The sequence below is a fragment of the Marmota flaviventris genome, chromosome 2, assembly GCF_047511675.1.
Source record: "Marmota flaviventris isolate mMarFla1 chromosome 2, mMarFla1.hap1, whole genome shotgun sequence".
Classification (NCBI taxonomy): Eukaryota; Metazoa; Chordata; class Mammalia; order Rodentia; family Sciuridae; genus Marmota; species Marmota flaviventris.
Window position 1 is genome coordinate 155581260 of NC_092499.1, and position 14451 is coordinate 155595710.

Sequence of the window (14451 nt, forward strand, 5' to 3'; positions counted from 1 at the left end):
ATTTACCCCTTCCCTACTGCTCAACTTACACCATCATTCTCCAGCAAGAAACCATAATATTTACAATTGAGCTACAGTTTTAGTGATCTTAAAGCCATCAAGGAAAAAAAAAAAGATGCAATCTCTTTGGGGGATGTTTTCATTCACATCTGGGTGCATTCCTCAAATGATAACACCAATTTCCAACCTGTCATTACCCTGCCTGGATGAAATTGACCCCTGGAAGATTGTGGAACAGTGGGTGTGGAAATGTTCTCTGAAAGGAACAATCAAAAGACATGTGGAATATGAGACAGAGGAAGCCAGCTCCCTAGAACAGGGGCCACTGTGTTTACTACACTAGGGTGCAGGAGATGAGAGCACATGGGTTGGGGACAGGGGTGGGGTAGCAAGGCTGGAAGTCCTCAAGGTTGGAAACCCCCGACGTGCAGTTGTAGTGAAACCATAATTTTGATGAAACTTGAATCTCTGCCGGGTTTCTGTTCTAGCGACTAAAAGGCTCAGGGGTCACTCTAGTTAAACTGGGCTAACTGGGCTGCACGAAATAACCACACAAGAGACACAAATACCTTTTTCTTTGGGGTAGCTGTGACGGCTCCTCTGACCTTAAGGGTCTGCAGAAAGAGAGAGAGCACGAGAGCACGCACTGACCCCTTTTATTGAGAAGCTATTCAAATGAGGCAAGGGGTCAGGTTTCAGGGAGCTGAGTCTATCTTCATGATGTCCACTGTCAGCAGGTTGACTGACACCTGGGTAGGCCACACCCAAGGGCACAGTAAGAGGGGACACACACAAGGCACTTCCATGGAAGATTCTATCCTAAACAGGGCAAGGGGTAAGATTACAAAGGAACAGGTGAGCATAGCTTCACCCATGGGGCTGTAGCAAGACACATCCATTTCTGTGACTGAGCGCCTCAGCACCCAGCTGGGGAGTGTAACTCAGTCACCCCTAAGGTTGGCCTCCGACATATTATTCCCCCTTTCTTAATATAAAAAAAGAATGTAACTGGGAAATTTTCTTTCATTCACTTGGCTCTTGGTCCAAGGTCATCACAATCTGCTGTTGAAACACAAAAAGAATTAGTAGAAAATATATTATCTTCATAACAGTCAACACAATAATCTGGATTATTATTACCTTGCCAAACACTCATCAGAAGATTTTTAATCTTTTCCCAATTTTATTGGGAGGCATTGCGTTTGGCCGTAGTAACAGACATTTTCATTGCCATGGCATTTAGGCCTCTCCATAAACCATAGAGCAAAGGGCTCACTCACATTATTCATTACATTGTCTTCTAGAACATCATTACTTAGTTCTCATCCTTCCATCAGCACTTATCTGACCATGAAGGAAGTTGGATTTAATTTAAGTCAAACATTAAGAAAATCCATACAATGTAAGTTTTAAGACATAGCCACAAAGGCCAAAATTGAACAAGCAAGGAATAATATTTAAAGTAGTCACTTTAGGGATTATGAGATCATCAGTTTGTCTAGGTCTGGTTAATAGACATACACCTGTTTCAAAGCCTGAATATTAACTTCAGCATATTATAGTTCTGAAATATTAGCTGGCAATAATTAATGAGGCAACTGATAGACCCAACCTGATCTTTTATTAAAATTGGGAGCCATCTTGCCACAAAGCCATGAAAAGATAATTTCGGCTTTACTATAAATTACTGAAAATTCTGAACCTGCTTGGAATGCCTGCCCATGCCTTGAACTCACCCATGCCTGGCTCTCTGACCAGACAGCAGCCCTCTCCGAAACTTTAGTGACACCTCATAAATATTGGCCCTCCCTGGCCAGACAACGACCCTCTCTGAGGCTCCAATGGTCCTCATAAATTCTGATGTTGGGACCAGCAAAAAAATAATAATAATAATGTAAACTACCATTAGTGTGATGCTTGTCAGAGTTCTGTTATCTGTAACCCCCCTTTTGTGTAACTTTCTGGGATATAAAGCTGGGCTATAGGAAAGGTGGGGTGGCTGTCTTGTTCCCGCCATTTTGGGAGGGAGAGGCAGCCCGGCCGGTCGAAATAATAAGCTTGCTTTAATTTGATTTTAATTGGAGCCAGTGGTCTTTTCTTGCGTCCTGGTCTAACATTTTGGAGGCCCCAGCGAGATGACTCTGCCCGACCCGATCACAAGACCAGACTGCTGGAAATTCTGAAGCCAGCCTTCGCTCCAGGTGTCCGGGCTGGAGAGCCACTCTAGGGGGTGCGCAACTTGAGACATTCCAAGGCCTCGGAGTGAGCCTTCGGTCCCGGGAGCACTGCAGTGAACTGCCACACTATTAGCAAGCACCTGGTGGAGGAGGCCTCCATAGGTAAGTGGCGCCTTTATAACATCTGATATCCGGTTAAGGGAGATCTCTTCTGATGACAGAGAGGTGGCCTGGCGAGGCTCACATATACTCCTGTTCAGACAGTAATGAGAAATCGTTCTGTCCTCTGTTCTGTTCTGTAGGGAATTCCTCTGGAAGGGTAGAGAGGTGCCGACGGGCACGCACGCGCTCCTACCCTGGAGCTTTAGCAAGACGGTGCATTGCTCCTCTGTTTTTCTCTTTTGGCGCCAGGTTTCTGTTTTCTTGTGTTTTGTTCTGTGTTCTATGTTTTTTGTTTGTTTGTTTTTGTGCGTTTTGTTGTGTGATTTCTGTGGTAAAAACTTAAGGATATTGGATGTGAAAATGGGTAATAAAGCAAGTAAGCATGACACCCCTTTGGACTGTGTTTTAAGGAACTGCGATGAACTTTACCCCCCTTTGTTAAGCAGGATGAGAGAAGCCCCTAGCTGGCTGCTGGAGCACACCCACTGCAGAGGGCAATGCCTGCTGGGGATCAAAGAACTGAGTATCTCCCAGGTTAACAAGTGAGACTCCCTTTAAAACCCTTTGTCCCTCCAGATCAAGAGAGTCACAACCTTTGGGCAGTCCCCTGTGTTTCTCCTTTGTTAGCAAAGCAATAAACCTCCCTTTTTCTTTTTCTCAAAACCCTGTCCTCATTATATTGGCATTAATTGGCTTCAAGGTCAGGAACCGAACTTTCAGTTACAAATTTTGATACCACCCCCATCCCCGGAACTTTTTGAGAACTGACTACTGAAATGCTTGGGGTGGAACCTAACCAGAGGAGCTAATCCTGTAAGTAAAAGGAGGGACTGAGGGACTCCCAGCAGCTGCTGAAGCCCTGTTCCTTCCTTCCCTGCACTGTAAGGATTATGCCACCTCTGTCTTCTTAAAAAAGAGAAAAAGAAAAAGGGGACACTAAATGCAGTAAAGTCACCATGGAGACCCTTGATTTTACATTTCAGGTTGCCTCTCTGTGAAAACATCTGGTCCCCTTGTGGGGACATCTATGGTGCCACTGGTGTAGGAGATTTTTCTCTTATCTGCTTTGTTTTAAAGGTTTCTGTCTGTCAGCCATAGTCTGGAGCTCCTTTCTGTCTGTCCTGTGTCTTTGTTTCTGGCCTTTTAAGACATGTGCAATAGTGTGTTGATATTATAAATTGTTTCTTGGGAATGATCTTGGCTGAATGTGTGTCTGAAAGATGATGTTTTATTGTAACAATCTGGTATCTGAATGGGTTTTTGAAGCATTGCACAATCTTGCAGTTAAAAGTTGGGTTTAGGTAATTGTTTAGTTTATGATTTCAGATAATTCATGCCAGAGAACTTAAATACTTAGGATGGAAAACTAAAGAACTCTACTTCCAAGTTGGCAAGTAACTTCCCAATCATTCAGTCTTTTTTTTCACCAATTTTGAATGGGGTAGCCTGGGAAAATGTCACTGTGTGTACCAGTGCATTAATTTGGACAAGGATAGTAAATCATATTATGGTATCTGTTGACAAAACAAGATGTAAAGATATAAAATTTTGTGAATTGTATCTTAAACTTGTATCATAATTTTCAACATCCGAACCTGAAAATTATGACTTATGGTTAAAATGCCTTAGGCCTTAGGTGTCTGCTCAGAATAACAGTTTTTCCCTGCTCCTTCAGACCTCAGCCAGGACTTATGTTGAAATGCAAATGAAAGAAGCCTGCAAGCTCAGTAGGAGACTGATCTGAGGCCTAAGGGGGAAAAAAAAAAAAAAAGTAAATTGTATGGTATTTACTAATTACTGGCCAGTCATTTTATTTTTTTCCTTAGATTCTGTATTTTTTTTTTTTTTTTTTTTTTTGAGCTCACGATTTTGATCCTACAGACCTAGGTTAATGTTTTTCTGATCAGTTCTATCTTTGACCAACTGTGGAGTTTTTGAAACATTGCAATGGAGATTTCACCTGGGAAAAGCTACAAGGCCTTTACTAACATAACGTGTGCACACTTTTGTTATGTGTTGTATGTCTATATATACATATATAAGGAGCGCTCATAAAAACAAATTTTAAAAAGTGGATCCAAAGATCTTTAATTCACGTGATTTAAATGGTTCAATTTAAATTGGATAAACAGATAAAAATAAATGTCTTTAAATTTAAGCTTACAAGTTTTTCTAGGTGTTCAAAAATCTAATAAAATATTAATGTCTATAAAATGTCTAATATGCCTTGGTTCTAGGACTTTTCCTTCAACAACAAAAAAAAATGGTTTACACTGTTCAATACATTTGTCTAATATTTTGATAAATAACTAAAGTAAATTGATATGGGATTACTAATTCATGAGTACTTTTGTTAGATATCTGATTGATTTACCAAGGTTTGTATAAGTTTGTACTAAAGTCTGTATAAGATTGTAAAAATCAGTCATGTGTTAAAGAGACAAAAATTTCTTAAAACATAAGTTTACCCATAACATTGTGTTTATTAAGTTTTATTTTTTTCTAGAGCAAGCTAGTTAAATAAGAACTGTTATTTTAGAGCATTATACTGTCATTTTTTAAAAGCTAAACTTGGTTAATATAAAAACATCAATGTAATTGTGATGCTATTAATGTGCTCATATCTTCCAGATATACAAGTCTGTAAGGTAGAAACTTTAAAAGAGCATTATATCAAGCTGGTGTTCTGAAGTTGTATGGTAAAAAATATATTGGGGATTTATTTACCTGTTATCAATGAGATATGTAAAGTTTTTGTTACTTTTTACATTGGGGAACAATTTAAATGTATTTTTAAGTTAATGAGAGCCTAATCTATGTAAAGGTTAAAAACTTTCAGCCTTTCTTTAATTCATGTTTTAAATGTGATATCATATGGTGTTAGCTAATGTTCATGTGACCTCAAACAATTTATGTAAACTTTGTAAAATGATATTTAAAAAACAAAGATCAGCTTTAGAACTAAAACACTTAAGATTTATAAAGAGCCCTGCCTTACCTGAGATAAGGCTCTGTGTCCCATCTTACTACATGTGAGAATGACTACGAAAGCAGTAGGCCAGATTTTAGTTCATTTAAAGTTATGTTCAAAAGTTTTGTTTTTGTTTTTTTTTTTCTGTCAAGATTACTAGGATCTCAAACAGGGGATATAATGTATAACTCAGCCAAAAATTCAGGGTAGCTATTACACAAACTAAGTGTTTTTACTCTTGTTAATTTTATTTTGTAATTTCCTTATAAGTGATCTAAAGATTCCCTGTTAGTGTGTTACAGAAGTGTTGCTTTAAGAACACAACATGGGTTAATTTAAGATAATAAACCATTACCTACAAGACAGATAGGATAATACAGATCCCAATTAATAAAAAGATAAATAATTGTAAAGTTATAGACATTAAAGCCCAGTACTCTTAATATAAGGCTGTTAAAATTTATTTGCTGGATGTTTAAGATTAAGTTTTAAAATTAAAGTTAAATTAAAAGGGCCAGAAAAAACAATATTTGGCTCTTGCCCTCTGAGTCAGTCTGAATCCAGGGAACAGGGGACTTCTCTAAAGAGCTTTGCAACTCTGGGCCACATAACTTCCCGATCAGGGAGATTAATGAGACCACTGGAGAACAGAAAGCCAATCAGTTCATTTGCTATGAAGAGGAGGGTCATCAGAGAAGGGAGACATCCCTGATGCTTCCAAGGGAAGCCACATGGTCAAGCAAGGCCTGGACCCATCCTAGCGCAAATGGCACTAGCAGAACTGAGAAGCTGCTCTCAAGTTTCCCCAGGAATGACTCCCATAAAAGCTCAGCTGACTGTTAACAATAGATAGAAACAAAAGTCAGTTTGACTGCTTCATCTTAAACACTTAGCAAAGACAGTTAAAACCAAAATACAGCCATTCCTGGGCATTTTAAATAATAATAATAATATTTTAAGGTATACACTTTATGTTAGCCTCCCAAAATAAGTAAGACTGGAGGCTACAAAGAAGGATTCTCAGAAATGCCTGATAACTATAGAAAGAGACTATCAAGAGGAGCTGCCAGAGGAAGAAGTTTTTAGTTTAAGGCCTACAGGTATTCCTAACCTACACAGGTAGGCTTGGTGTTTGCTAGTACGATTATCCAGCCCTGAGTAACAGAATTAAAGGTTTCTCTATTGGACACAGAGGTCATACTAGTAAAAGGATTTTGCAAGATCAGATGACATTAAATTATTAAACTGTATCTTATGGGGAGGGACAACTGTAACACTAAAAGTTAAATGTTAAGTTTACAGTCCTGATAACTGGGGATATTAAAGCCTGGTGAGGGAACTTCTATACAGTGACATGTTCCAGCTGCTGCAACATTTATTCAGTACTCATGGTTTTTGTTTCTCTCATAGAAGCACCCATCCCCAGATGACTTTACAACCTGTTCTTCCCCAACCAGACTTCAAACCGAACTGACTTCTAAAAGGCAACTCATGTCCCTCAACTGACTTCTAAAAGGCAACTCATGTCCCTCACGCCGTGCCCCCTCACATCACCCTCTCTCAGCTCAGAAGAAGCCAAAATGAGCGACGCCCCTCTTCTTACAACAATGGAGCCAAAAATAAATAGACTATCAATATAAGTAATTAATTAAGTCAGGTAAAATCAGGGAGACCGGTTTTGGGTGAGTTCTAAAAATTTGGAGACTCTTACCTGAGGGATTAAAATTCCCTCAGTGCTCTTCCCCTACCCTATCAAAGATTTGAAAGGGACACATAAGAAAAGGGGGGAATGATAGACCCAACCTGATCTTTTATTAAAATTGGGAGCCATCTTGCCACAAAGCCATGAAAAGATAATTTCAGCTTTACTATAAATTACTGAAAATTCTGAACCTGCTTGGAATGCCTGCCCGTGCCTTGAACTCACACTTGCCTGGCTCTCTGACCAGATAGCAGCCCTCTCTGAAACTTTAGTGACACCTCATAAATATTGGCCTTCCCTGGCCAGACAACGATCCTCTCTGAGGCTCTAATGGTCCTCATAAATTCTGATGTTGCGGCCAGCAAAAAAAAATGTAAACTACCATTAGTGTGATGCTTGTCAGAGTTCTGTTATCTGTAACCCCCCTTTTGTGAAACTTTCTGGGCTATAAAGCTGGGCTGTAGGAAAGGTGGGGTGGCTGTCTTGTTCCCGCCGTTTTGGGAGGGAGAGGCAGCCCGGCCGGTCGAAATAATAAGCTTGCTTTAATTTGATTTTAATTGGAGTCAGTGGTCTTTTCTTGCGTCCTGGTCTAACAGCAATAAGTTGTATTTTTATAGGCTACAGGATATTTATCATTTTTTCTCTTCACTCTCATATTTAAGGAGTTAATTAGGTCTGTCAGTAATACAAATACCCTTGGAAAAATCTATTTTAATAATCTTTCCAACAATTATCCATAAAGGTAAATGTAGTCTTAGTCACTAAAGTCCAGCATAATTGGCTGGCTTGGGTTTTTTATCTGCTGTCTAGCATAAGTTTCTGTGTGGTCAATTTGTTCCTTGGCTATTTGGCTACCTCAGTCACAGGAGCTGGTGATAACTGACTAGTGACAAACCTCAAGTCAATGTCCAGTAGCTCATTTCTTTTTGGAATGTACACAACTGTTACAGGGTTTGAGTGGGGTGTGCCTGTCAATATACATTAGCAAGATAATATCCATAAGCCAATCATCTTCTGCCTAATGTAACCATACTGTGAGGAAACTCTATATGCTCCTAGCTATTAGTTGCAACTGAAGGCTTTTCTAACATTTTTCTCCTCTTCTATTAAATTTATTGTCAAAGGAGAACCCTGATGAGAAAAGAAAGGAAAAGGAAAAGCATAGGGAAAAAAAATGAGATCCAAGAAAGAGAAAAGCATCCAGACATGGTCCATTCCTGTAGCTGCATTTGTCTCCTGCTGTGGTGAGCAGGCAGTCACTGTTGACTAGGTCTCTGTCACTAGGGTTCTGATCTGAGCTGGATGTGGGGAGCAGAGCAACCATGGGGCAGGAGACCTCTCTCAGAAGGGGAGAAGAATTAGGCCTTTGCACCAGTGGGGGGGTGAGGTTCTTTGCCTCACCTCTGTTGGCCCCCAAATTTTCTCCTGATGGCCCCTCTGTGACTGTGCCTGTCTTAGGTTGTCCCTCCCTTGAGGAATCTTACCCGTCATTGGCTAACCAGCCATTCTCCGGAGCCAAACAGGGTGATGTGGAGTGTGCATGGCATCGTCCCCAAGAGGGCTCTCTGTCTTCTTGATAGATAATGCCCCCGTGGCCTCCACGCCAGCATTTACCCTAGGATCAGCAAACTCAGGTTTCTTCTCCATGGAGGGCCCAGCTCACAGCACTGGGCTGGTGGGGCTGCGTTCAGGAAGGAAGGAGACAGGCCATAGACAAACAGTAATATAGTGACAAAGCTGAGAGAGACAAATGAAGAGGAGATCCCTCATACACAACTGGCCCTTAATTGGTGTTACTCACATCTGGTCCATAGCCGCCATCCATACAGAAGCGGAACAATAAGTTATTTCAACACTGTCTTTTTCTCAAAAGATACTTCCAGACAATCTGTTTACCATAGAATCAATATATAGGTATAACTGACCATTACAGTCAGGACAATTAATCTAGTTTCATGGGCGGACTTTCCAGTCCACACTGCAAGACACATTAAAGGTGGACCTGGGAAATGGGTCCATACAAGTCTTTTCATAATTTTTATTTACCTGACAAGCTCATGAAGCTGCATGGCTACAAACTCTGTAGCTGGAAATTTACCTTCCTGTACCTGGTTTCTCAGTCATTATAATGATGACTGGTTTAAACTCTCCTTTGATATCTGATTAAATTTACTGAATCATGTTCAGTTACACTAAGACTCTCAATATTACAATTTAAGAAAAAACTTTTAAAGTATTTTGTAAAATCTAGTGTCTCTCTGGGATCCTGTATTCCCCCTTTTCCTTATTTAATAAAATTGAGTAAAGGCTTGGCATAAGTCATAGTATTATTAGTTTAAGTTATAGATAATAGTACAAGTATTTAAATGACTAAGAATAGATTTACCTTTTATTGATTATTAAAAATTTCTAATATAGACTAGTCGATCCATCCTAACAATTTAGAAAGAATCCTCAATCTTTTTGAGAGATTATCCTTTAAATAGGTATCTCTTAATTGTCTTTAAAAAAATATGATTAAGGTTATTTTTTGTGTAGGGAGCAGTGTATAAATCTTACTATATTTTTTATGGACAATAGATCTAGTCAGAGAACTTATATAATATCAATGAATTTTTCTAAGTTTGTAACCTTTATTGTTTAAAATTAATATATAACTTTAATTTGGAGAATCTTAGTATTAATAAAATGGTTTTTTTAATTATTTTATATTATCTAACAAACAAAATATGTAAAAATTAGTATCTCAGTGTCTTAGAATCAGTCAATTTTAGTCTCTAAGGACAATTGTTAAAATCGGGATTTAAGTTAGTAGTTCAATATACTTAATGTTTAATCAACAATGTGAATTTATTTACCAAAATTAATCTTTGTCTTAAACAGTAAGAATTATTAGGCAATAAGAATCTTTCTTTAAAGAAATAAACTTACATTTTAATAGGTTGCTTATCATGTCAAAATATGGACAAAATCTTAGCTCACATTAGTATAGTTAAATTAGGAAAATAACCTGAAATACCCTTAAATTAATTATAGTCAGTTTAGTATATATAATATATATAATTAATTTAAGGGTATTTCAGGATATATATATATATATATATATATATATATATATATAAATCTCTTTTTTAATCGTTCTAACTTTTTACATCATCTGTTTAGATAACAATATAAAAAAATCTTTTTTACTTAGGAAAATACTTTTATCATTGAAATATGAATATAAAGAACTTGTTTTACCCAAAGATGATTTCTTTCTTCTTTTTAGGATCCATGTGTGCTTTTTCTTTGTTGAAGCATTTTTTTCTTTTAGAAAATTTTTTTGGTTATACTTTGGAACAATTTCTGAAAACCTTAGAATCTATAAACAAATTATTGTACTTTGATAAGAAATATCAATGAAAATATAGTTAAAATCCTTAGATATTTTGTAGACATAATTGTAATTATTTATCATCTTATGAGTTTGAACAGTAACTTTGAGAATTAGAAACTACTTGAAGATAGAATTTTCACTTAAAAGCAAATTTATAGTAAACACATTTATCTCAAATATCTGTAACTGAAAAGGCAGAGTATCTGATAAATGTAAATATAAAACAAATTATGGGTTTTCTGTTGAAGAAAAATAATTAGGCAAATATATATATTAACTAATCAATTAGGCATGTGCTAATTATTTTATAGATTAACAAATATAGTTGATCTAAATATCTAAAAAATATATATATTAAGAATAAGAACATAACTTATAATTGTATTAACTTTATGTAACCACGTGGTCTTAAAATATTTGGATCCATTTTAATTTATTTTTAACTAGGAGTACACTCTTCTATGTGACATCACTTGATGTAACTGAAATAAGATCTTTGAGTATACATATTTATTTTTTATAGTTAGGAATGAGAATAAGGATTTTTTGGTCATCACAGGAACATTGCCAGCTTTGTTCCTGTGGCGAGCAAATGCATCCTCATAACCTCCAAAATTAAAAGTAAAATATAAAGAAGCATGTTTGATATCTCTCATCAATAGAACATTATTTAGTAACTCAACTATAGAGAAAAGTCAGGTTATTTAACTCAGAACTAACTTAAATTTAGCGCTGCAACATAGAAACCTGTGGAATTAAATTTTGTCTGAAAAAGGTATCTTTCGTTAGCATTTACAGGTAGGCATTCTTAAAAATACAGGCTCTGAACAGCTCCGGTAGAAATCTGAAACACAGTAGTACAGATTAGTGGCTGGAAGGCGGGACTAGAAGTCCTGTCTGAGTGACTGTGGAAGAACCAATCGGAAGCCCGCAAAAGTGTGGGAGGTGGGACCAGGAAGCCCGCTCTTCCGGCCAGGCACTCCATGGTTACCATGGTGATGCAAACAACATGGAGTTCGCTGCCCATTGTCGGGGCAAAAGTTCCCAAAGTTTTCCTAGCAGATTGCATTTTGTTTGATTTTGTCTGGATTTTCCCCCGCCTGGCCAAGATCCTGCTGTGGTAGCAGCTTGTTCTGTCTCTGCAACCTGCGGTTGCAGCTCGTGTACATCCTGCACTTTTTTCTGTGGCACGTGGGTGCTCCAAAGGTATTTTTTAGCAGCAAATGCTAGCATTACCATCAGATCTTAAGTTAGTCTGTGTTTGGCATTTAGGTCAAGTAATTCAAGGGTTAAAAGCACTGCTGGCAGCAGGGGCTAGGACCCCTGAAGCAGCTAAAGTCTCTTGTCCCCAGTGGCTGAGTTACAGCCATTCTTATTCATAGGACAATCAAGTAGTAAAAAGGTCCATACATACTTTCTGAGTATTGACAAAAACAATAGAAAATTGAAACTTATTTCTCTCCAGGTAAACATCACATTTTCTCTCCTTTTTTCTCACTCTCCTAGCGCAAACTTCTAGAACATAAAGGCCAAAAAAATTTCTTTTTTTTTTAAGCTTTTTTTTTTTTTTTATGTGATGCTGAGGATCGAACTCAGGTTCTGCCCATGCTAGGCAAGCACTCTACCACTGAGCAACAATCCTAGCCCCCCCAAAATCTTTTATAAAGATTTATAAAAACAATTTTTAAAAATCCACAAAAGCGCGCTTTCCATGGAGAGGACTCAACTCAACAACATAGCCCATCAATCATCTTAATAACTATATTTATTTAGAGTCTCTACAATTATACCCCAATATTAAAAACCTTAACATCACAGATTTTCCTTTTGTCTAATTCACTTACTTTCTACAATTCTGCCCACAATACTCTGCAATCCTAAGCATGCTTAACTTCTGGAGAGAACTTTCAACTTCACTAACTTTCTTTAATATTTAAATTGGAGTCCCCTTAGGAGCCAGCATTTGTCGCTTTTGTCCCAGTGGCTTAAAGACGCAGACCTTTCAGCCCACGTAGGACGCCAATTGCCGGGTTTCTGTTCTAGCGACTAAAAGGCTCAGGAGTCACTCTAGTTAAACTGGGCTAACTGGGCTGCACAAAATAACCACACAAGAGACACAAATACCTTTTTCTTTGGGGTAGCTGTGGCGGCTCCTCTGACCTTAAGGGTACGCAGAAAGAGAGAGAGAGCACAGAGCACGCACTGACCCCTTTTATTGAGGAGAAGCTATTCAAATGAGGCAAGGGGTCAGGTTTCAGGGGGCTGAGTCTATCTTCATGATGTCCACTGTCAGCAGGTTGACTGACACCTGGGTAGGCCACACCCAAGGGCACAGTAAAAGGAGGGGACACACACAAGGCACTTCCATGGAAGATTCTATCCTAAACAGGGCAAGGGGTAAGATTACAAAGGAACAGGTGAGCATAGATTCACCCATGGGGCTGTAGCAAGACACATCCATTTCTGTGACTGAGTGCCTCAGCACCCAGCTGGGGAGTGTAACTCAGTCACCCATAAGGTTGGCCTCCCACAAATCTCTGCTTCTGTTGGTGGGTGGGGTCTGTGAAAACTGCAGGCCTCTTAGTGTTGAGGCTCTAAATAGTGGGCTGTGCCCTTCAGGGTTGCAATAGGCTTCAGCAACTCACTGCCAACTTCACTCTGGGTTCTTGTCTTACAAATCCAAAGAATGAAACTCACAGGACAATGAAATGCAAAGTGAAAGGAGTAAGATTTATTTAAGTGTGAAGAATAGGAACAAGGGACAGAGGGGACCCCAATAGGGGTTGCCTCCTGAGTGTACTAGTCTAGGGGTTTCTATAGCACTTGGGTCAATACTGTTGGGTCAAATTTATGCTAATTAGGGCTTGGAAAAGTACCAACACTATTGTGTATCCCTGAAATCCCATTCAGGTCTGCACCATTTTTGTTTTCCTGCTGGTTGAGTAGTGGGAGGTTAAGTCAGATTGTGGATGCTCAGGGGTGGGGGACGGGGGGTGGGGGTTTCAGGCTGCAGCACTGTATAGAGAGAGTGGCTGCACCAGACCCAGGCTGCCGCAGTACAATAAGTCAGGGTGCCCTGGCTCAGCTTGGCCCTGGCTTTCTGTGCCTCAGGCCTGTACTGACATGGCAGACTCCGTCCAGCCCAGTCTGTGCTGGCTACCTGTGCTCCAGCCCACTCAGGCTGCTGCTCTGCTGCTCCAGAACAAGGGCTTGGCTTCACCAGGAGATCTTGATTGCTGCAACTTCCAGACCTAATCCTGAGGGATCACCATGCAGAAGGCCAGCCACACCATCAGGTGCAAAGCAACCTCTCTTCTCCAGAGGCCCTGACCTGGTGACTAATGCCTTGAGTCTAGAAGCTCTCCTTCCCTCTATCACCAGGTGATGTGCTTTTTCCCTTTTCCTGATCCTGTGTGCTCCTTCCCCCTCTCCCGTTCCTCTCAAGTTGAGCTATTTCTGACTTGTGGCTTAGTTTATATCCATGCCCCCAGGGACATATTCTGAACCTGGACAACTCACAGTGTGGCCCCAAGGACCATTAACATTACCATACCCTAGAAGCAGTTGAGAAATGCAAATTCCTGGCCTTTACAGACCTCCTGGGTCAGAATACTAGAATCAAGAACCTGTATTTTAACAGCCTTCAGGTGGTCCCCTTGAAAATTTGCAAGTAGCTGAAGATAAATGTTGAAAGCATACTTCATGGGGACAAGGCTTAAGTCTTGCCTATAAAGAGTGTGTAATTCAGACTTGTCTTAATACCATTTGCTGCCAGAGTTGGAGGTTGCAAAGGTCTCTGGAAATGAGACCAGACTCCACACGTAAACTGTGCCCAAGGAGCTGTGATCAATCTGGCCACAAGAGGGCACCAACGACCACCTCTCAGCCATCCTTAGTCTGGATTGCCTTCTCTGTCTTCATCTCCCTCTTTCTCTACTCCCATTACTCTAATGAAAATGGCCACCCCTCCTCTGAATTCCTCTGGAGGATTGCATTCACTTAATCAGCTAGGATTCCAGGCACAGCAGTGGTGGTTTAATCCGGGCCTGAAAAACTGGAG

General features: G+C 39.4%; 1 long non-coding RNA gene across 2 annotated transcripts; it reads right to left on the reverse strand.

Annotated features, from left to right (window-relative positions):
- Positions 1-587: 587 nt before the first annotated feature.
- LOC139704576 (uncharacterized) lies at positions 588-10424 on the reverse strand. Of its 2 annotated transcripts, XR_011706451.1 has the most exons (4): positions 10256-10424; positions 8497-8693; positions 1010-1062; positions 588-819 (listed from the first exon to the last, which is right to left on the reverse strand). It is a non-coding gene; the product is annotated as an uncharacterized lncRNA (long non-coding RNA). The 2 variants fall into 2 exon arrangements; XR_011706450.1 differs by lacking the exon at positions 588-819 and having other exon boundaries at positions 909-1062.
- Positions 10425-14451: the final 4027 nt, after the last annotated feature.